The sequence below is a fragment of the Mustela nigripes genome, chromosome 12 (assembly GCF_022355385.1).
Source record: "Mustela nigripes isolate SB6536 chromosome 12, MUSNIG.SB6536, whole genome shotgun sequence".
NCBI classification, from domain to species: domain Eukaryota; kingdom Metazoa; phylum Chordata; class Mammalia; order Carnivora; family Mustelidae; genus Mustela; species Mustela nigripes.
Window position 1 is genome coordinate 118,655,511 of NC_081568.1, and position 22,999 is coordinate 118,678,509.

The 22,999-nt window shown below is 38.2% G+C and overlaps 1 long non-coding RNA gene across 3 annotated transcripts in view; it reads left to right on the forward strand.

The window, feature by feature from the left end:
* The window catches only part of LOC132027999 (uncharacterized), a 109,281-nt gene that overhangs the window by 70,254 nt on the left and 16,028 nt on the right, over window positions 1-22,999 (forward strand). For all 3 annotated transcript variants that reach the window (XR_009407307.1, XR_009407306.1, XR_009407305.1), the window contains exon 3: window positions 3,009-3,255. This is a non-coding gene — a long non-coding RNA (uncharacterized LOC132027999). The remainder of the gene's footprint in view (window positions 1-3,008; window positions 3,256-22,999) is intronic.

Genomic DNA, 22,999 nt, shown 5'->3' on the forward strand with positions numbered 1-22,999 from the left:
CTGCCTTCCACTCTGTCTGCCTGTGCTCGCTCTCACTCTCTCTCTCTCTCTTACAAATAAATAAATAAAATCTTTAAAAAAAAAAAAAAAGAACTCCTCAAACTCAAAACACACAAAACAGATAATCGTGTCAAAAAATGGACAGAAGACATGAACAGACATTTCTCCAAAGAAGATGTACAATGGCTAACAGACATTTGTTCATCATTACTAGCCATCAGGGAGATTCAAATCAAAACCACATTGAGATACCACTTTACACCAGTTAGAATGTCCAAAATGAAAAAAACAGTAAACAACATGTGTTGGAGAGGATGTGGAGAAAGAGAAACCCCTCTTACATTGCTGGTGGGAATGCAAGTTGGTGCAGCCACTTTGGAAACCAGTGTGGAGATTCTTTAAGAAATTAAAAATAGGGCTTCCCTATGACCCTGCAATTGCACTACTGGGTATTTGCCCCAAAGATACAGATGTAGTGAAAAGAGGGCCATCTGTACCCCAATGTTCATAGCAGCAATGGCCACAGTTGCCAAACTGTGGAAAGAACCAAGATGCCCTTCAATGGACGAATGGATAAAGAAGATATGGTCCATATATACAATGGAGTATTATGTCTCCATCAGAAAGGATGAATCCCCAACTTTTGTATCAACATGGACAGAACTGGAAGAGATTATGCTGAGTGAAATAAGTCAAGCAGAGAGAGTCAATTATCATGTGAGTTTGCTTATTTGTGGAGCGTAAAAAATAACACGGAGGATATGGGGGAGATAGAAAGGAGAAATGAGTTGGGGGAAACCAGAGGGGGAGATGAACCATGAGAGACTGTGGACTCTGAGAAACAAACTGATGGTTTTGGAGGGGAGGAGGGTGGAGTGTTGGATGAGCCTGGTGGTGGGTTAATTATGGAGGGCACGTATTGCATGGAGCAGTGGGTGTGGTGCATAAGCAATGAATTCTGAAATACTGAAAAGAAAAAAAAACGTGTAATTTGGATGATGAATAATCTTCAAATAACTCTCTGAATTTGAGCTCCAATTAGGGAGAAATAATTAAGCATGTTGGCATTGAAGAAATACAGTATTTTCAACCATTCTCGAAGTCCAAAAATTAAACATAATGATGGACTAGATAAAGAAGCTTATTATTCACCATCTCGTTATGCTACTTGATGAATTGACTGGAATTTCTCAGAGACCTTCTTTTCAAGGCCACCCCCTCACCCCCCACTTTGGGGCAGGGCATAATCCCCTCAAACTTGGTTTCTGTGGTTATTTTTAAACTGCAGGTCACTGGCTTGATTGTCTATAGCGAAGGCCTCTAAATATTTTTTTTGTTGTTAAAGCTCCTCTAGCCTTAAAATTATTTGAATATTTTAAGTCTTAATACATTTTATGCATTTGCTACCAAAATAATGTCTTCTAAAACTGCTTACTCAGTTCCTTTGGAAATTATTTATGTAGTGCCTTGTGAAAAATCTTCTATTGTATCTTGAATTGTTTTTTATTGTTTTATAATTTTAATTTTTTAAAAAAGATTTTATTTATTTATTTGACAGAGAGGGAGAGAGAGAGGGAGAGTACAAGCAGAGGGGAGGGCAGAAGGAGAGAGAGAAGCAGGCTCCCTGCTGAGCAGGTTGCCCAATGCAGAACTTGATTCCAGGACCCTCCAGAATCATGACCTGAGTCAAGGGCAGTCGCTTAACCAACTGAGCCACTAGGCACCCAAGTTGTTTTTTAAATAGTGATTTTGTTGGGATGCGTGGGTGGCTCAGTGGTTAAACTGAGCTTAGGTCATGTGCGATCCCAGAGTTCTGGAATCAAGTCCCACACTGGGCTCCCTGCTTAGTGGGGATCCTGCTCTCCCTCTGCCTGCAGCTCTCCCTGCTTCTGTTCTCTCTCTCTGACAAATAAATACATCAAATCTTTTATAAACAAACAAATAAATAAATATTTTGTAAAAATGAGTGAGCTTTAAAAGTGAGTTTTTAAAATAGTGATTTAGATTATCATTGGCTTATATATATCTATTTTGTCCTCTGAATAGATGTAAAAAAACTAATAAGGCAAAAAAGTAAAACACATTATTCTCTACTTAGAACATTTTGTTTAACTGTTTCTTGGATCAGAACGACCTAGAACCTTTCTGGTTTTGACCTATCTGTGTGATCAGCAGCAAGCCACTTAACCTCTACAGGTTCTGATTATCTCATCTATAAAGGAAGGGCTTGGACTGGATGATTTCTAAGATTGCTCCAGCTTTATAATTTGGATGACAGGATTTGATTTGGCAAATCTCCCAGAAGAATATTTTTTGAGTTTGAGACGGCTGTCCTAATTTGACCATGGATATTATGAATTTGGAAAAAAAACCTCTTTTAGAGCACTCTCCAAAGACAAAAGCCTACTCACTGGCTCTAGAGGCTTGGTGCCCTAACCATCTTTCTGTTACACTGCTCAGAGAGTAGGTCGGGGATGCCACATGGATGCCACACTCACAGTATCATAGCTGCAGGAAATCATGAGAATCACGAAACTACCAGCAAAAACACTGCTGATAAAGAGAACTTTAGCTGAGAGCTGAGTTCAATAATTTGTTTAAAATTTTATTTTTTTTCAGTGTTCCAAAATTCATTGTTTATGCACCACATCCAGTGCTCCATACAATATGTGCCCTCCGAGTTCAATAATTTTAGTCCAACATGCCAGCAGTTGGCCTTCTTACTTTTCTTGGTTGCATTATGTTAACATTCTTTATTTTCTGAGCCCCTGTGTGCTAGCCATGGTGTTTAGAGAAATAGATGCATTAAAAACAAAAACAGAAAAACAAAATGTCGTATCCTGTAAACATAACATAGGCTGATTATTTTAAATGTTTTTTTTTTTTTACTCAAGCAGGTGGATTTAGGGCATGACGGTAATAATAAACGCTCATCTAAAGAACAGATTTTGATCAAGGAAGTTTCCAATTGGTTCCATGTATAATCTTTACTCTGTTGGTTTTCCCAGGGCAAAGAACTGCACAAAAGAAACAAACCACAGCTCTAGAAACATAACACCAGTGGAAAAAAAGAAAAAAAACAAAAACCAAACAAAATCTCACGACAAAAAGTGGCCTAACAATGCATACTAGAACTTAAATAAGATGTTACCACATCTCTGCAGCCACCCATATCCAGTGTGTATCCTGGAAAGACATATGACTAACCAAAGAGAGGAGAGACCATGAAAAGAGTCAGTCATGGATTTTTAATTTGTAAGTACTCACTGATCCACGGAAGACTTACAACAAATTTTATTTCAATGCCTTTTATTGTTTTTTATCATACAATCTGTTCCTGTCAGCAACAGCCTTTGATTGCTTCTTTCGCCAATCTGAAATGCTAGGAGGATCCCTGTTTAACCAGTTTTTAATAACTGTATTTCTGTGCCACCCTCACCATCATTTCATTTGCTTTCAGGACCAGAGGTCTTTACTCACATTATACTTAAGGATCTATTATAATATGATTAAGGGGGGTGGGAAGTAATTAAACAGGAAATGAAAAATCAAGAATTTTATGTTTCTGTCCTGGGTAAGGACCATAAATTACAGTTCTGCTGCAGTGGCCCACTCTCCCCGAGGGTTACTGTTATGAGAACACTGATGAAAGCACATTTGACATTTTGTGTAAAAGATGCTTTATATTTGTTATATGAATGTGTAGTAAGCATTGACATCTAATATGTAAGCAGAAGTAGATGTTGTAGTTAATTGCAAGAGGAGATTTCCTATGAAAAATTGATAAATGTGTATTTCACGTAAATGTCAGCACAACTTTAAGTACGTAGTGATGCCTTAGTGAGGAGAATGTAGAATAAATGCCAGTTGCTTCAATATGTGTGTTGAAAATTAGGTTAATTACCCTGATTATATGATTAATGCTTAATATGATTTAGTAGCACTAATAATTTTGCATTTTGTGACCCTCATTTGTTCAAGCCAGCTGTTTTGTTTGCCAGGTGTGTTCAAACTGGCAAAAGTCTAAGGGCCAGCTGAAGTCTGATGTAGACTTTCCTTTAAACTTAAGAAGGAAAAAAATTAAGCCAGGAGATTCCACTGTGGTGAATATATACTCATTTTTTTTAAATGCTGATGAAATCCCTACAGAATGTTCAGGGATAAACAGAAGAGAGTATGTGAGCTATGCTTATTCTCTACGGTCTTTGTACTTGGAAGACCCTGTGAATCAGCACCTTCTGCTTTGTGCCTCTCTCTCTTCCTATCTGGAAGGGCCAGTGCAGGAGGGGCTAACCTCCCCTGTGGTGATGGGAGGTGGCTTTCTTCTTTTTATGGCTTTCTTTATATGTTAATTTCCTTCTATTAATCTGTTTTTTGAAAGCTTTAAAAAGAAAAGATTTTATTTACTTTTAAAGAGAGAGTGTAAGAGCAGAGGGAGGGGCAGAGAGAGAGGGAGAGAGAGAATCTGGAGCAGATTCCATGCTGAGGAGGGAGCCCCATGTGAGACTTGATTCCACAACTCTGAGATCATGACTGAGCCAAAATCAAGAGTTGGATGCTCAATGACTGAGCCACCCAGGTACCCCTGCACTTATTAATCTTTTAGCTATCAGTTGCTTAATAGATGGATAGATATATAGGTGTGTGTGTGTGTGTGTGTGTGTGTGTGTGTGTGTGTGTGTGTAATGTACTCACCTGGAAAAATGTATTGAATACATTTATGTACAAGGTATGTAGAAGATAGAAAAATAAATATCAGTCCTTTGCTCACAGCCATGTGCGGGAGATGAGACATAGTCACATATAATACAACATAAGGTAGAGAATATCAAAAGGAAAGAGCTGAAATACTCTTTCCTATATGGTTAAAACTAAGCTATATTCAGGATGCAAGTTCGTTTTGGCTCCAGCCTAGAGGATTGGTCTGGCTAGCCCATGATGTAGCAGAATTTGAATTGATGGAACCCATGAGGAGTAAGATTTGCTTACATGGGAGGAGGCATTGCAAGGTAAGATCCGGAGGATGGTGGACCTACTGAGTTCCCCTTTTTCCGTGCAATGGGACACAGAAGAGAACAGAAAGAAATGGTCTCTGACAGCCTGGAAGTTGTTTTAGGGAAGAGGAGGATCAACCAGAAAGCAGAAAGAGGTGGTGTGGAGAGAATAGGCAAAAGGAAAGGAAAGAAGGAAGGGAGGAAGGGAAGAAGGAGACTGTTCCTGGTTGCCATTATGCCTTGGGTTGGCCAATAATGTGAACAAATGTCATAATCCTGGATCTGATATTTTTCCACTTTCCTCTCTCTTTTTGCCCCGAGTCTGTCAGTTAGACACAAGTACCAGGTACTGTACTGGCTGAAAGATCCTGGAATGGTCCTGGAATGGTGTGAGGAAGGTTGGCGAAGCCTTTGTAGTGGCTGGGACCTGAAAATTGGGATTTCTGGGAAGAGATGTAGAGGTGGTTCTGTACTGAAGTCACTGTCATTTAGTGGTTATAAATGTTTTGATTTTGAAAAGATTGGAAGTGCTGAGGAGAAAGGGAGGGCTCTAAGAAGGCTCAGGCAAGTGGGTAACAGGAGAGGAGAAACTGCTAGTGGAAGTCTTGACAACTCAGCAGATTCCTCAGTCTTGTTTTCCCACCAGCTGAACAGATGTTGTCTTTGAGTTGGTGGTAAAGGAAGACAAATGAAATGGAGGAGGATAGAGCAGAAACCTGAGCCACAGCTGGGCTGAGTCCCCTATTCCCTGGGGAGGGAGGGTGTGTGTGTGTGTGTGTGTGTGTGTGTGTGTGTTGGGTTTGGGTAGAGATGGACTATTAAGAATGTTAAAGAGGGGATGCCTGGGTGGCTCAGTCATGACCCCAGGATCCTTGCTCAGTGGGGAGCTTGTTTCTCTCTCTGCCTCTGCTGCCACTCTGCCTGCTTGTGTACACTCTCTCTCTCATTCTCTGATAGATAGATAGAAAGACAGATAGATAAATAAATAAATAAATAAATATCTTCTTAAAAAAAGACTGTTAAAGAGGGGTGCCTGGGTGGCTAAGTCCGTTAAGTGTCTGCCTTCGGCTCAGGTCCTGATGGTCCTGGGATCAAGGCCTGCATCAGGCCTCCCTACTTAGCGGGAAGCCTGCTTTTCCCTCTCCCTCTGCTGCTTTCCCCGTTTGGGCTCTCTGTCTGTCAAATAAATAAATGAAATCTTTAAAATAATGTTAAAGAGTTACATAAGGTAAGAATCGATTATATGGGTTGTTTCCATTTACACCTCAGGTCTGCCCTCCTCCAGTCTTACTTCCTTCCATCCCTTTCCTTTTTCTTTCAAGATTTTTTTTAAATTCAACTTAGTTGACATGTAGTGTAGTATTAGTTTCAGGGATAGAATTTAGTGATTCAATATTGGCGTGTAACACCCAGGCTCATTACATCAAGTGCCCTCCTTAATGCCCATCACCCACCCACGTCCCCTCCAGCAACCCTCCGTTTTTTCCTTGTAATTAAGAGTCTCTTAAGGTTTTTCTCCCATTCTATTTTTATTTTATTTTTTCCTTCTCTTTCCCTATATTCATCTGTGTGGTTTCTTAAATTCCACATATCAGTGAAATTCTACGGTATTTGTTTTTTTCTGACTGACTGATTTCGCTTAGCATAATACAGTCTAGTTCCATCCACATTATTGCATGTGTCAAGATTGCATTCTTTTTGATGCCCGAGTAGTATTCCAAACTATATAAATGTGTGTGTGTGTGTCTATATGCCACATCTTCCTTATCCATTCATCTGTAGATGGACATCTGGGCACATTCCATAGTTTGGCTACTACTGACATTGCCACTATAAACATTGGAGTGCATGTGCCCCTTTGAATCACTATGTTTGTGTCCTTTGGACAAATACCTACTAGTGCAATTGCTAGGTTGTAGGGTAGTTCTATTTTTAACTTTTTGAGGAACCTCCATACTGTTTTCCAGAATGGCTGCAACAGTCTGCATTCCCACCAGTGCAAGAGGGTTCCCCTTTCTCTGCATTGTCCCCAACTTCTGTCATTTCCTGACTCAATTTTAGCCATTCTGACTGGTGTGAGGTAGTATCTCATTGTGGTTTTAATTTGATTTCCCCACTGATGAGTGACGTTGAGCACTTTTTCATGTGTCTGTTAACAATTTGTATGTCTTCTTTGGAAAGATGTCTGTATATGTTTTCTGCCCATTTCTTAACTGGATTTTTTATTTTTGGGGTGTTGAGTTTGATAAGTTCTTTATAGATTTTGGGTACTAGTCCTTTGTCTGATATGTCATTTGCAAATATCTTTTCCCATTCCATGGGTTGCTGTTTAGATTTTTTCATTGTTTCCTTTGCTGTGCAGAAGTTTTTATCTTGATTAAGTCCCAATAGTTCATTTTTGCTTTTGTTTCCCTTGCCTCTGGTGATGTGTCTAGTAAGAAATTGCTGTGGCCAAGGTCAAAGAGGTTGCTGTCTATGTTGTCCTCTAGCATTTTGATGGATTCCTGTCTCACATTTAGCTTTTTCATCCATTTTGAATTTAATTTTGTATGTGGTATAAGAAAGCAGTCCAGTTTCATCCTGCTGCATGCTGCTGCTCAATTTTACTAATGCCATTTGCCGAATCCTTGTCGTGTTCCTGACCTTAGGGGAAAAGCTCTCAGTTTTTCCCCACTGTGGGTCTTTCATATATAGCCTTTATGATGTTGAGGTATGTTCCTTCTATCCCTACTTTCTTGAGGGTTTTTTATCAAGAAAGTATACTGTATTTTATCAAACACTTTTCCCCTCTGCCCCCACCCCCCCCAACCCACTCATGCTCACTCTCTCTCTAAAATAAATAAATAAATAAATCTTTTGAAAAAGATAGCTTAACTGAAAAGTGGCATTGGAGATTATGGGTTTGATTTGAATAGTGTAGACAAGAGCTAGATCATGCGAGGCCCAGATTTCTTGTCCTCATTCATGAATTCAGATTTCTAGGAAATTAATAGACATAATTATAGGTTTTGTATTTGTTGTCTAGACCACCGGGACCATTGTCTAGATCATTATTGAACATAATGTTCTAGATCATTCTTTAGAGATCCCAAATGTACTTGGTTTATAGTAATCTACATACTATAGTAATCTAAAGTATGTATCCCAAACATGAAGCTGATGTGTAGGAGTAAGTCTCATAACAAGTGAATGGGTACCACCACCAATCTAGGGCCCTTCCATCTCAGTTTACAGGCTTTTATGGTTGTGAAGTGATAAAGTGATGAACATCTTTCTGCAAGAAGAAGGACAACTGCTACCTCCAGTGATGGATATATATGGAAAAATTCTAGGGCTAAGAAATAAATAGCCTTTGTGAATGTCTTAAACATTTTAGAATAAATTAAAAAACACAGAAAGAATAATAATTCATAGTCAGATATGTTATCTGTTTAAATTGCAAACAACAAATCTCTTTTTAGTTTCTTTAAGCAGAGGAATTTATTAGAGGATATCATGTGGTTCATAGATTCTCTGGAAGAACCAAGAAATCAGACTTAGATGCCATGTATTCAGGAACACTGCTTAAAGAACAGTACTGATGGGTCCAGCAAAAGCCACACTGTCATCATTGCTGGACACTGACACCATAACTTCCATTAATTATTCTGGTCAGTGGATGCCAGAATTTCTTTTTTTTTTTTTAAGATTTTATTTATTTATTTGACAGAAGGAGAGAGATCACAAGTAGGCAAAGAGGCAGGCAGAGAGAGAGGAGGAAGCAAGCTCCCTGCCGAGCAGAGAGCCCTAACATGGGGCTCGATCCCAGGACCCTGGGATCACGACCCGAGCCAAAGGCAGAGGCTTAACCCACTGAGCCACCCAGGCGCCCCAGAATTTCTACAAACCTGGGTACCTATCCAACTCCACTCACCAGAAAATGAATTTTTAGATGGTTTCTGCTTATGAATTCAGTGTTCTCTTACAAATCCAAGTTGTATGTGGATGTTTCTTGTTGGTAGTAATAGTGATATAGAGAGCTAGTGTCTGGGAAAGTGGGTTTCTGGCTTCCACTTTGTGGAAGTATGACAAAAAAGTTTGAGATTCCTCTTATATAGGAAAAAATGTTCAAAAGATTTAGGGTGGCTGCAAAGAGTGGCAAATGTCTGCTTCACAAGAACTGATAAGATTGAGATGTTAAACTGGATATAATGCAGTACCTAAAATGGTAGAAATTCTGTGCTAAGTTATTTGAAGTTGTGGGATTTAAAAAGAGTCTGGGGTATAGTCCACATGAATGTCAAATGTGGTCTGTATTATGACCTAAACTTGTATAATTTGCAAAAAAAAGTACAAGAAGAACTATCACTGGAATCATAGTATTGATAAGGAATGTTTTAAATTAAAAAAAAAAATTTATTGAACATCTGCTAGAGTGCCAAGCTCTCATCTAGGTTCTAGGAATAAAAAATACTGAACAAAATACACAAGGTCCCTGTTTTCATGGAATGTCATTTAGAGGGGAGAACTGAAAATAAACTAGTAAACACAGAAATGATTAAGACAATATTAGAGAGAGAGACTTGAAAGGAAGGTGATAAGCAGGGCAATAGTGACTGGTGTAACTTTCCATAGAATAGTGAATGATATCCTCTCTTAGGAAGTGACATTTTACTGAGACTTGAATAGCAAGAAGCGACTATCTATGGAACAATCTATTAGCTTTCACACAGATGCTGCTTATTTATGCTTTAATCATTTATCTGGAGTTATGCTTCCACTCAGTAGTTTTAGAGATATGATGGTTTCCTTATACTGTTGTGACTTCCAGTATATCCTGATTATTTTTTAAAAATATTTTTATGCCAGTTCTAAGAGGATCATGCTAATTTCTTTGTGAGCTCCTTTGAAGCCTAAATACTGATGGGTAATTTCACAAATATCATGATGTCACTAGTTATGTCACTGCCATTTAGCAATGACTGTCCAAATGGTAAGTGCTGCTATGGAATCACAGGGTACTCAAAGCCTGTTTGGCTCTATTTTGGACACCAAGTTAAGACTTTCTGAAGCAAGAGACTGAAGAACAAAAAAAATTTCCCAGAGAAGGGAACAGGGGAGTAGGAGGGGAAAGTCGTCTAAGTGGAGGAACATATGCAAAGGCCTCCAGGGAGACAAAACATGGTACATTTAAGAAATTGCATACAATCTTCATTTGGCTGAATTATATAGAAGTGATGAGAGAGAAGATGCCAGCTGACTGAAGTCAGAAGTCAGTAACAGATGGGCCAGTAAGACTTGTTCAAGAGAGGTAGGACTTTAGGCTGAAGAATAGGACACTATTCCATTCATTTTAACACATTTTTATTAAGTGCCTCCCATGCACCATGCCCTGTTCCAGGCCCTGGGAATACGTAAGTGAAGAAACAGAAGTCCCTCCCCTCATTAGTCTATATTCTAGAGGTAGAGGAAGGTAGATCTTAAATGTAAGAATTTTTTTTTTATTATTATCTGACAAAGACTATTTATTGAGTATAGTTGACACACAATGTTACCTCAGTCTCAGGTATACAATAAAGTGATTCTATAGGTTTATAAATTATACTACTTTACAAGTAGAGCTACTATCTGTCACCATACAACACTATTACAATATCATTAACTATATTCCTTATGCTGTGCCTTTTATTCCTGTGACTTCTTCATCCATAACTGGAAGCTTGTATCTCCCACTTCCCTTCTCCCATTTTGCCCAGCCCCCACCCCCACCTCCCCACTGGCAGCCATTAGTCTGTTCGCTATATTTCTAGGACTCATTCTGCTTTTTATTTGTTTCTTCATTTGCTTTTTAGATTCCATATATAAGTGAAATCATATGGTATTTGTCTTTTTCAGTCTGACTGATTTCACTTAGCGTAATATCCTCTAGGTCCAACCATGTTGTTGCAAATGGCACGATTTCTTCCTTTTTTATGGCTGAGTAATAATGTTAATCAAGTAACATGCCATGGTTTTGAGCATTTTTGAGCTTGATACAGTATGGAAGTAATTTTTCAACTGGAAACAGTCAAGAGATTATAGATTAATACAAAAGAATATATATGTTGTTGACAGTAGCACTTGAGACTTGGGTGTATTTTTCACTTTTCTGAGTGAAACTAAACTACCATTTCTCAGACACAGGGAGTGTCTTGTCCTTCCTCTTAAACCCTTTCTGTTCAGGGTTGCTCCATAATCCTGAATCCCATGGATTCTCAATAGTAAGCATTAAACAGAAAGAGACTAGTGGGTACATTGGTAGCAAGAGAGCTCTTAATGTCTTAAAATTATTTGGAACTCTATGAAGTTATGTTGTTTTGCAGAGATTTTTTTTCCCCCAAGATTTTATTTATTTATTTATTTATTTATTTCAGTGAGAATGGGAGCAAGTGGGAGGGAGGGGCAGGGGGAAAGAGAATCTCAAGCAGACTCCACACTGAGCATGGAGCTGGACACAAGGCTCAAGGACCCTGAGATCATGACCTGAGCTGAGATCAAGAGTCAGATGCTTAACCGACAGAGCCACCTAGGTGTCCCCGCAGAGGTTCTTTAGTAATGTGCCTTTAAGCTAGGGCTGCAGCATCCAAACTTCTCTGACATAGAATTTTGTGGAAATTGTACTTAACTTGGAGGAATGTACCATTATGATACTCAACAACTTGAGGGAACTTTTTATTTCCCTTTATATTTGCCTTATAGTAATTAAGAGTTGATCATAGGGACACCTGGGTGGCTCAATCAGTTAAGCATCTACCTTTTGACTCAGGTCATGATCCCAGGGTCCTGGGATGGAGTCCCATATCAGGTTCCTTGCTTGGCAGTTTCTTCCTCTGCCTACTTTCCCTTCTGCTTGTGCTCTTGCTCTCTTGCTCTCTCTCTCTCTCTCTGACAAATAAATAAAAATAAAATCTTTAAAGAGTTGACATGTGAGTTGAATCTAATAACTGAAGTTTTGTGAGTAAGCAAAGTTTTGATTTTTATTATTGTGGGGACAGTGGAATGACAGCTTAAAAAAAAAAAAGTACTTTACACTTGACCAACAGGCTAGAATCCAGAGAAGTACCAACAGAGAGCTCTAAAGATAGATCCACATCGCCATCCAGTTCCTTTTTTGGAGAGAAGAAAGGAATCCAATTTTTAGCCTCTGTCTCTTTAAAACAAAATGCGAGGTGGTGAACTACGTGGCACTTTTGATTATATGTTGAAACGGCACTAAGTCCCTGAAATCCAAGAGAATATTGCACTCTGGTCCTTTGTGCAGAATACTCACATGAGTGCTCACAGGAACCAATCCAGAAGCAAATTGCTGCTGATGGTAACTGACAGCATGAATTACTGCACTCTCAGAGACTCTGCTAGCATCAACCCGGATGATCTCACTTTTGCTCATATGGCAAGCAGAATTTGTGCATGTGCTAGAACCAGCCTCCCAAGTTCAGGGAACAGCAAGGTCTCTCAGCAGTTGTTTGAAAATAGCCAGCACCTTTAAAAATGAATCACTGTGGCATCTCATCAGCTCACTATTATAAAACCAAGGAAGATTTTTCTTTGCAGAGTTTCTGACCCTAATCATGTAAAGTCCCTTAGAAAAAGAGAAACTGACTCATCTGTTTATTCATCATTTGAAAACCAGACAAGTCATTGAATGTGGAAGACAACATCAATTTCTCTTCCACAAGCTGACCTACCTCTAGGTCTGCCACTCCCTATTGTCCATTTGGAGACATTTTGCTGCTGGTAATTGTCATGTTGATTCATAACAACCTTTAGAAATCATCCTCTAATTTGGAATAAATGAGAATATTGAAAAAAGAACTATACTCTTTATTAAAAATATTCAATTAGGGGCGCCGGGGTGGCTCGGTTGGTTAAGCAGCCGACTCCTGGTTTTGGCTCAGGTCGCAATCTCAGGGTCTTGAGATCTAGTTCCCAGTGGGGCTCTGTGTTCAGCACAGGGTCTGCTTGTCTGTCTCCCTTCCTCACTGTCCCCCACCCCTCTCTCTTTCTTAAAAAAAAAAAAATCTTAAAAAAATGCTCAATTAAACTAAACTACATATGACAGGAAATGCTCTAAAAATGAATTTATACTTGTGTAAACCAACAGAACCAAGACCACTAAGATGTAATTCAAATATAAGAAGCGCTCATCCCAAATGTACATGCCTGGAAAGAAAAGCAGGAACTGAAAACATTCTTCCAAAGGATGAAATCATAGACCCAATTTTCACAACCCAAGATCAGTCTTGAGAGTACTTCTCTTATTTCAGACTATTACAAAACTTACCTAAATAGTACCAAAATTATAGGGAGAAAAAAAAAACTTATGGTTTAATGCCCTTGCCATCATTAGCAATATAATCTACCATTTCTGGGAAAACAGACTTTCTGAGGTCTTGAACTCTGTTCTTGGCAAGTAAGAAGCCTCTCAGGTCATCTTTAAAGGCATATTTATTTTTAATGCTTAAGTCTACACATGTTTTCTGTTAATAAGTTGGACTCTTAAACAAGATTGTTATTCACTCTATTTATTTACCTTAGAAAGTACTCGGTTCTTCTGAAACAATGGTCCCTTTGAAAATGGGTAGGAAATAGAATTCAAAATTGAATTAAAATAAAGGGAAAATAGCCTTTCTTTCTAAAGTGCATGTTTTTGCTATCTCCAGAAGGGGTAATGGACTTCCAGCCTTACAGGTTATTTCTTCTGAGTTAGCACTGCTTTAATGAGCGAGAGAGAGAGAGAAAATGGGAGAACTTTGTCTGTCATGGGGAGCATGGGCTCATTTATGTACCCTGAAGGGATGGTTTTTAGATTGGACAGTGCTTCTTATCTAGGGAAAGTTCAAGTTAGAGAAGATAGACAATCCCAGCGTGAGGACGTGCCGCAAGTAGTGGCCCCACAGACAGTTGCCTTTCAACATAGGCAACTGTGTTCCACAGGCCTCTCTTGTTCAACACATTCATAACTCAGCCTCTTGGATTCGTGATTCCTATGAAGTTCTCACTGTTCACCAAGGAAGAAGGCAGAGAAACTAGGGGTTCCCTCTTGACTAGTTTCCATCCCTTGTGTATCACACCCAATCTATCACCAAGGCCTTTCCCCTCTCACTCAGTTATCTCTTTCAAATTTGCAAATTCTCTTTCATCTCCTTCATTCCCATTCTAAGTACACATATCATCTCCTTTACAAAGAAGTCTCCTAACTGCCTTAGTCTTGTTCTCTCTGATCTGATCTCTACAGTTTCTAAAAGGTACATCAGATCATCTCATTCCTTTGCTTAAAATGATCCCTATTGCCTTCAAGGAAAAAAAGAAAAAATGAAATCTGCTTTCGCTTAAATGGCATATTTACCTCTCAAATAGGATTCTTTCTCCCCAGCCTTGCTTCATCATAGTTTCTGTTTTGAATGACCTCCCCTCCTTCTGTCTTCAGTTCAGTAGTTTCTACATGCCTTTCAAATTTTGATTCAGCTTTTACCTCATCCAGGAAACCTTTCCTGATCCTCTTTCTGACCCTTATCACAAAATGTTCCTGAAATACCCCTTTGGACCACTGTGTTATACATGCATCTTGAGGGTAGGTTCGGTGTTTTCATTTTGCTGACTTAACATCTAGCACAGTGCCTAGCAGGTGAATAGATGCAAGAAGTTATCATAGAAAGTCACACAGAGAAGGTGGAATTGAACTGAATCACTTTGGGGAGAGAAATAAGATGAAGTAGAGAATGATATTTGAGGCAGAAGGAGTAATGTGTATAGGAGCATGAGAGAGCTTGCCATGTATAGACAACACTAAGTGGTTTAGAGCTGCTGGAAAAGAAAATGTGAGATAAAGAATTCTGTAGCATGAGCTACATGTTCAGAGTTGTAACACATTTGTTTAATCTGTGACCAGTCTGTCTCAAAGTTTGGAAAGGCTTTTTATTGCTTTTCTTGAAGCTTTAGGAATTGTCAAGAATGAGGTGTCCAAATAGGATTATACAAAGTAACATTCTTACACACTTACATTGAACAAATTAGCCCCTTTGACACAGAAAACATACAATATGTTTAATTTTTTAAATTAATTTATTTATTTTCAGAAAAACAGTATCATTATTTTTTCACCACACCCAGTGCTCCATGCAATCCGTGCCCTCTCTAATACCCACCACCTGGTACCCCAACCCCCCCCCCCCCCCCCCCCCCGTAATTTTATTTTTTATGAGAAATTATAAGATACAAATATGAGGATATATATGTGAATTAGTGTTTGTTCATAGCAGACTGTAAGAGGTAAAATTAGCCATGGAACACATTTCTAATGTAGTGAGATAAATGTCTTCTGTTAGTATTGTGGCATATCTCTGGGATGATATAGAGCCTTGTTGGGTGGTAATATCAGAGGTCTAACTTTGCAAATATGAGCTGGGAGTCAGTGGCCTTTCACAACTCTCAATCCTTTATCTACTTCTTACCTGCCCTGCATTTGGAAAACTTCAGTGGGAAAGTCATGCTGGAAGCATTTACTCCAGTGAGCATTCTCTGCTTATTTCCATTTTTTTCTCCTTTTTAACTACTTAGAAAATGACAAAAGAAAAGAAATTAAAAATGAAAAAAAGGGAAAATCTGAAAAATGAGACAAGGAAGGACTCATTAAAGAAAATGTTTAGAAAGAATAAAGATTACTGAGGTTAAGAATATTTTAGAAAAAATAAAACAAGGCATTTTCACATTTCAGGTAAAATAGGTCACAAACTCAGTGGAAATATTTAATTACTGTAGTTGAAGAAAAAGTTCAAACTGTAATTTCTTCATGCAAACAGTGGATGCGAGAACAAGGAAGTCCAGTTTGAATCGACCTAGTGAGCAAACAGATCTCCCTGACCTTGTGGGGAAGTTCAGCTATCCAGCCTCCACAGTCCTGGAAAAGTCCAAGCTGCATCCAGAACCAAACTGCCAAACAGATGATCAGTTTATTCAAGATAATTGTTCAATATGCTAATGTATGTATATCCACAAATTTGTGACTAAATATCTGGCTTTCCTTCTTTTTCTTATACCCTTCTTGCAATTGTTTTCTCTTCTTGCCATCAGATAAGAACACATGTATGTTTCAGAATATTCACAACAGAAAACATGCTTCCAGTGTTTACATTGCTCATAAAATGAGCAAGCTGTTATTTCTTCATTCCCTGATTGCATCTCTTAAAATCTTCATTTGGGCTGAAAGTTTCCAGATTATGTTTAGCCCTTGGTTCAGTTTTGCTAGAAAAGTGCAAAGTTGAGCTATCAGGGGTTTTCTCCCTCCTGGAGTTAGTGCAGAAGTCTTCTTCCTGGGGTGTGGCCCAGTCCTGATGAGTTTCTAGATCCTGTGCATCAAGTCCTGTCTTTGACTTTTGCCTCCTCTCTGGGGCTGCTGTCTCCTTCTGAGGTAAAATAGGTCACAGGACATCAAATGGTCTTGAAGAGTCACAGCAACCTCACATGGAGGTTATCAAGACTTGCAAACCACTCTTGACAGCTTTTCCTCCTTTCTCTGTGCATAACTGTGTTTCAGGCCTTTCTCAGCTGGAGATAAGTGGGGTGGGGGGTGCAGGTGTATAGAACATCAACAGTGACTCAGTGGTAGAAGCCAAGGTAGGAAGAACCCGGCTACACTAACAGTTGCCCTGTGTTTTTATTTTTCTCAATATCTTGGTCTTGGATATCTTTACTAGGATAATAGGGAAAAATATCATTTTATACTTTAAGTGACTTTACATACAAATAATTGGGGGAAAAAAAGGCCAAACTTGTAATATTTTGTTTATAGTTAGCTGTATAAATATGCAGACATTAAAATAGACAAGTTAAAGGCTATTATAACATTCCTTTTTTTGTTGTATAAACATACCAAAAAAGATTAGAAGTACTCATTTCATTTGTTGTTTTTTAAACAATTGGGAAACCTCAGTGACATCAGTTTTCAAAACATTTTTCTTATTTCTATAAAATGGAGGAAGAAAATAATAAGAGCTGTGTAAACTTCTTATTTATATGCATAATATTTTTTAAAGTTTTCATTCTTAAATAAATGCCTTTTATATTTAGGATCCATCTTGAACTTCTCCAGTGGGGTTCTTAATATTCTCTGTTAAACTTTGTGAGTTATCTCTCTGTTCTCTTTCTGATGTATACTTCCATACCTTATGCCCTGGCAAAAACCCTCTGGACGAGAAGTTCCCTCTGCAATTCCAGGGTTTCTCCTAGTCAGCCTCTTAGTGGTCTTAGTGGTCTATAGAGCTGAGAAGGCATCTGGTGATTTGAACTGGAAACTCTGGGCAAGTCTAGAGGCCCTCTTTTGAGCTTCGGAGCAGGGTCTGGGGCCAGATGTGGGCTTCACCTCCAGAACCCTCTCTCAGGCTGGGTAAGGAAGGGAGGAAAGCAGAAGCAGTATTCTGCACAGTCTATGGCTTTACTTAGGATTTACTTACAGCTGGGTCTAGACAAAGGCCCTTAATTGTGGAGTCCATTTTGGGAAAGGATGGATGATTTTAAATCATGGGTAGGTAAAGTTTTGAACGCATCCAAATAATGGTATTATAGGCCAGATTTTTACCATATTTACATGGCAAAAAATGGTGTTGGACCATATGGTTCACATATGTCCATTTGGTATTGGACATAATGTATGCTTTACAAAGGTTGGTAGGAAATTCAAATGCAATATGGTATTAATTTTTTTATTATTATCATTATTTATTTATTCAACTACTATATATCGAGTATATTCTATAAACCAAGGACTATATGACATGCTGATAGTCGTGAACAAATACAATACAGTCTTCATTCTAATATGGTCTATTTTAAAAATATGATGTCTCTGGATGTATAATATTAAGTATAACAAGGGAGTACCTATTTTAAAACTAATTCCTGTTCTTGCTTTGATGAAACAAAAATTATGTATGTGTAGTAGATGATTGGCTAATTACCATTTCCCTGTATTTTAACAAAACTATTCATTTTTTAACAATTATTTAATAATTTAAAAATTAATTAAAATAGTTTGAAAAGAAATATTTTGTATTTTGGTAGCCAATATGTGTGCATTTTGTCGAAGTAGAAAGGTCTCAATAAAAATATGTCCCTTCAGTATTATGCTTAGTGAAATAAGGCAATCCGAGAAAGACAACTATCATATGATCTCCCTGATATGAGGAAGTGGAGATGCAACATGGGGGGTTTGGGAGGTAGGAAAAGAATAAATGAAACAAGATGGGATCGGGAGGGAGACAAACCATAAGAGACTCTTAATGTCACAAAACAAACTGAGGGTGGCGGGGAGGGAGGGGGTAGGGAGAGGGTGGTGGGGTTATGGACATTGGGGAGAGTATGTGCTTTGGTGAGTGCTGTGAAGTGTGTAAACCTGGCGATTCACAGACCTGAACCCCGGGGGCTAATAATACATTATATGTTTATAAAAAAAAATGTCCCTTTAAAGTTATTTGGAATTTATTTCAGAAACACTGATAATTCTAGGTCTATTGCCAATAAATTAAACATTAGTTTTTATTTCTTTATTGCCTTTTATTTTTTTCTGTCCCCTACTTTTCTTTCACCATATTCTCCAGAAGAAAGAGCTTCTGGATCTGAATTCAAAAAGTTGGTTTAAGTCCAGTTGTGTAACCTTGGGAAGTCACATTTACTGTATCTTGGCCTAGTTTCCTCATCTGTAAAATGATAGGATTATATTGAATAATAGCCGAGATCCCTTCCAATTTTAACATTCTCCGGTTCTTTAATCTTCCGGATTTGCGGGTAAAATGTAGAGACAGGGACATGAACACATGTTGAGAGATGCTTTTAAAATAGAAACAACCCAGAAGTTTGGATTTAGTTGGAGTTATGAATGAGTTCTGGTTTGCCTATACTACAACACAGAATTCTAAACTTGTTATGCTTTACAAATTCATATCTTCCAAGGAAAATGCATACATGTGGGTAAGCAAGGCATTTAGAATGATTGTAACATTTACTCAGCAGAAATTAAAAGCCACTTCAAACTAGAGATAGTGACGTTGTCTTTGGCCAGGGCAGGTACAGCTCAGATAACATCACTGGCAGATTATGTACCAAGTCACAGCTGTATCACAGCACTAGCCAGAAGGCATCCTGTTGACACAAGACCCAGGATCCCAGCTCACTTCTGACAGCTCTGTACTTAGACTTTCCTAATCCCTTCCTAAACTGAAAGCCTTCTCCTCCTTCTTTATGCTCCATTTCACTTGCATTTGGTCTTGTATTAAAATTAGTTGCGTACAACTCTCTCATTTGGTGGTTCCTAAGCTCCTTGAGCGAACCAAATCTGTCTGGTTTACATGTGTATTTCCCACAGTTCCTTGCACAAAGTAGGCACTCATTTTTGTTCAAGTAAATATTTCAACTCAGTAGCTGAGACTACTGAAGTTAAAAACAATCACAAAAGAATCTTGTTTTATATTCTTAAATTCTAATGCAAGGGCACAGCTTAATAGAGGTACTGAAACCCAAGCTTGATATGACAGAATGGCATCCAATGAAAAGTCTCATTTCTACTGAGGTATGGGAATCTTGGCAGCTCAGACAAGCTGAAAACAGTCTTGCCTGGGGTTTTGGAAGGAGACTCAAATGCCTTTGTAGTTACCCAAGGGATGATGTTCACCTGAGGTCAGCCCAGTCAGTGATCCACTCTCCCACCTAAAGCTGTCTGCATACTTCCATAGAGCCTGGCCATGGGTCATACTGTTTTATCACACAATTCATTACTTGCAGTCTATATAGACCTAAGGCTTTATGCTGCACAAAAATGTACTAGCCTGAATAGAGCATGAGATAATAAATTTAAAAAATCATCTACTATAGAGATTCAGTGGCCAGATATACTCTTCTCTTTTTGGCAAATCTCATTCTTCTCAGTTAAAATCACTTTTAACTTTTTTAATGGTTTCTTCTATAACGATGGTAATATGGGTATTACTATATTTAGTTATGGTGAATATAATCTACTAACTTACTTCTTGATTACTTAATTTTAATTATTATTGATTTACTGCAGTGAATGTTGTAGATATAACTTGTTGAAATACTTCTCAGCTTTTCTTCCATTCTTTCCCCTAATATATGGTATTGTATTTTAGTTTCAGGTTTTCTGTTGTTACTTTTTTCACCTACAGTAATAGTGTGTTTTGTTTCTTGTTCTCTCAACTTTAAGTTTGTCTATTAAATCAGTGCTATATAAGATGGTGAAAATATTCAGGGGCCCTTTCAGTGTGATGGCTTGTGTCTTTTTGTATTTTATTCCTTTTTTTTTTTTAATAATTTCCTTTCCTTTATTTTTTTGTCCTCATTCTGGACCCCCAGTGGGCTGGACATTGAACTTTGTGGATTGATACTTTGTGACTCTTATATTCTCCATCATGTGTTTCATCTCTGTATTTTTTCATTCTATGTTATGATATTTTAAATTTTTTGCTGCTTTTTTATGAATTTTTCAGCTTTGCATTTAAAAGATTTCTAAGATCTGGTTCTTACTGTGATCTGTGCTAGTTTTATAGATTCTTATTCCTGTTTTTAAGATTACAACATCATTTAAAAACTTCTGAGGATTCTTGGGGTGCCTGAGTGACTTAGTTGATTTATCTTTGGACTCTTGATTTTGGCTCAGGTCATGATCTCAGGGTTGTGAGATCAAGCCCCACATCAGGCTCCACACTCCATGGGGAAGTCTGCTTGAGATTCACTTTTCCCTTCTGCCGCCCCCACCCTATCTCTCTAAAATAAATAAATAAATGTTTTTTAAAACTTCTGAGAATTCTAATTAGAATTAAAGAAAAACCAGGTTCTTCATTTCCTTGCACTTCCACTATATTCTACTGAGTCTACAACTGATGCTGTTAGTCTTCCTCATATGTCTGGTAGTCCTTGCTAACTATTATTTAGGTTTATTCTTATTCTTGTTTAGGTTGATTATTCCAGGTTGAGGTTGCAGGTTTTCTTGGCAGTTTCTTTCCCTAAGATGTCTCTTCCCTGAATTGAAGGCTCTTTGTATGTAGGAAGAGCTTATTATCTGGAGGATTTGCCTAATGGTGAGTGGGTAAAGTAACCAGAGCTCACACTAGCAGCCTGTACTTTTCCCAAGAAGCTTACTCAATTCCTTTAGTTTCCTGTGCTGTTTTTATCTTGGAGGAATGAACACTGGGTTTCCATTTATTCTGCATGCATAGATCCTGGGGTGTGTTACAAGCTTGTGTGTGTGTGTGTGTGTGTGTGTGTGTGTGTGTGAATAGAGAGACACAGAGAGAGAGACAGAGAGAAAGAGAGAACTAATGCAGCTATTTTACAAGTGCCTTGTTTCTACTGTCCCCCAGTATATCTCCTCAGTCTGAGCTAGGAGCCTTTCCAAAATCCATTGATGTTAGGCTATGCTCCTCACTGTGTCCCCCTTCTGTTCTGTGCTGCATCTTCCTGTGCTCCATTTCACTTATTAATAGGATTTTGTTTCCTTTCTATTCCTAGTAATTGTTGATTTAAGTTAAAAAATGAGTAAAAAATAAAAAATAAGAAAACCCAAAAACCCAACCAAGATTCAGATTTCATCTCCAGAGACTGAATTCTTAAACTTTATGCTATATTGCTTCTTATAATCGTGCCATAAAAAAAAAAAAACCTCAAGAAATTAAAAATAGAACTACTCCATGATCCAGAAATCACACTTTGGACATTCACCTAAAAAGTACAAAAACACTAATTCAAAGGGATATACGCACACCTATGTTTACTGGGGCATCATTCACATTAGCCAAACTCCAGAAGCAATCCAAGTGTCCCTCGAAAGATGACCATTCATTTTCTAAAGAAGAAGCAGTATATATATGTATGTGTGTTAGCAGGAATGTTACTCAGCCATGAAAAGGAATGAAATCTTTCCATTTGCAACAACATGGATAGAGCAAGACAGTATAATGTTAAGTGAAATAAGTCAGTCAGAGAAAGACAAACACTATAAGATCTCACTCCTATGTGGAATCTAAGAAACAGAACAGATGAGCAAAGAAAAAGGGAAAGAGAGGTAGAGAGGGGGAAACCCAGAAATAGACTCTTAACTATAGAGAACAAACTGGTGGTTACCAGAGGAGAGGCAGGTAGGGGGATGGGAAAAAGAGGGCATGAGGGGCGCCTGGGTGGCTCAATGGGTTAAAGCCTCTGCCTTCGGCTCAGGACATGATCCCAGGGTTCTGGGGTCGAGCCCTACATCGGGCTCTCTGCTCAGCGGGTAGCCTGCTTCCTCCTCTCTCTCTCTGCCTGCCTCTCTGCCTACTTGTGATCTCTGTCTGTCAAATAAATAAATAAAATCTTAAAAAAAAAAAGAAATTAAAGAGTACACTTATCATGATGAAAATAAAATAATAAAGCCCATGAGGATAGAATAATTTTGGAGTAACAAATAAGAGCTGATGATCTATTTATTTAAAAAATAAAGATATTACACAATAAAGGCAGTCCTGAGAGGAAAATATATAGTGGTACAAGCCTTTCTCAAGAAACAAGAAAGGTCTCAGGTACACAACCTAACCCTACACCTAAAGGAGCTGGAGAAAGAACAAGAAAGAAACCCTAAGCCTAGCAGGAGAAGAGAAATCATAAAGATCAGAGCAGAAATCAATGAAATAGAAACCAAAAAAACAATAGAACAAATCAATGAAAGTAGGAGCTGGTTCTTTGAAAGAAGTAATGAAATTGATAACCCCCTGGCCCGACTTATCAAAAAGAAAAGAGAAAGGACCCAAATAAATAAAATCATGAATGAAAGAGGAGAGATCACAACTAACACCAAAGAAATACAAACTATTATAAGAACATACTATGAGCAACTCTATGCCAATAAATTTGACAATCTGGAAGAAATGGATGCATTCCTAGAAACATATAAACTACCACAACTGAACCAGGAAGAAATAGAAAACCTGAACAGACCCATAACCAGA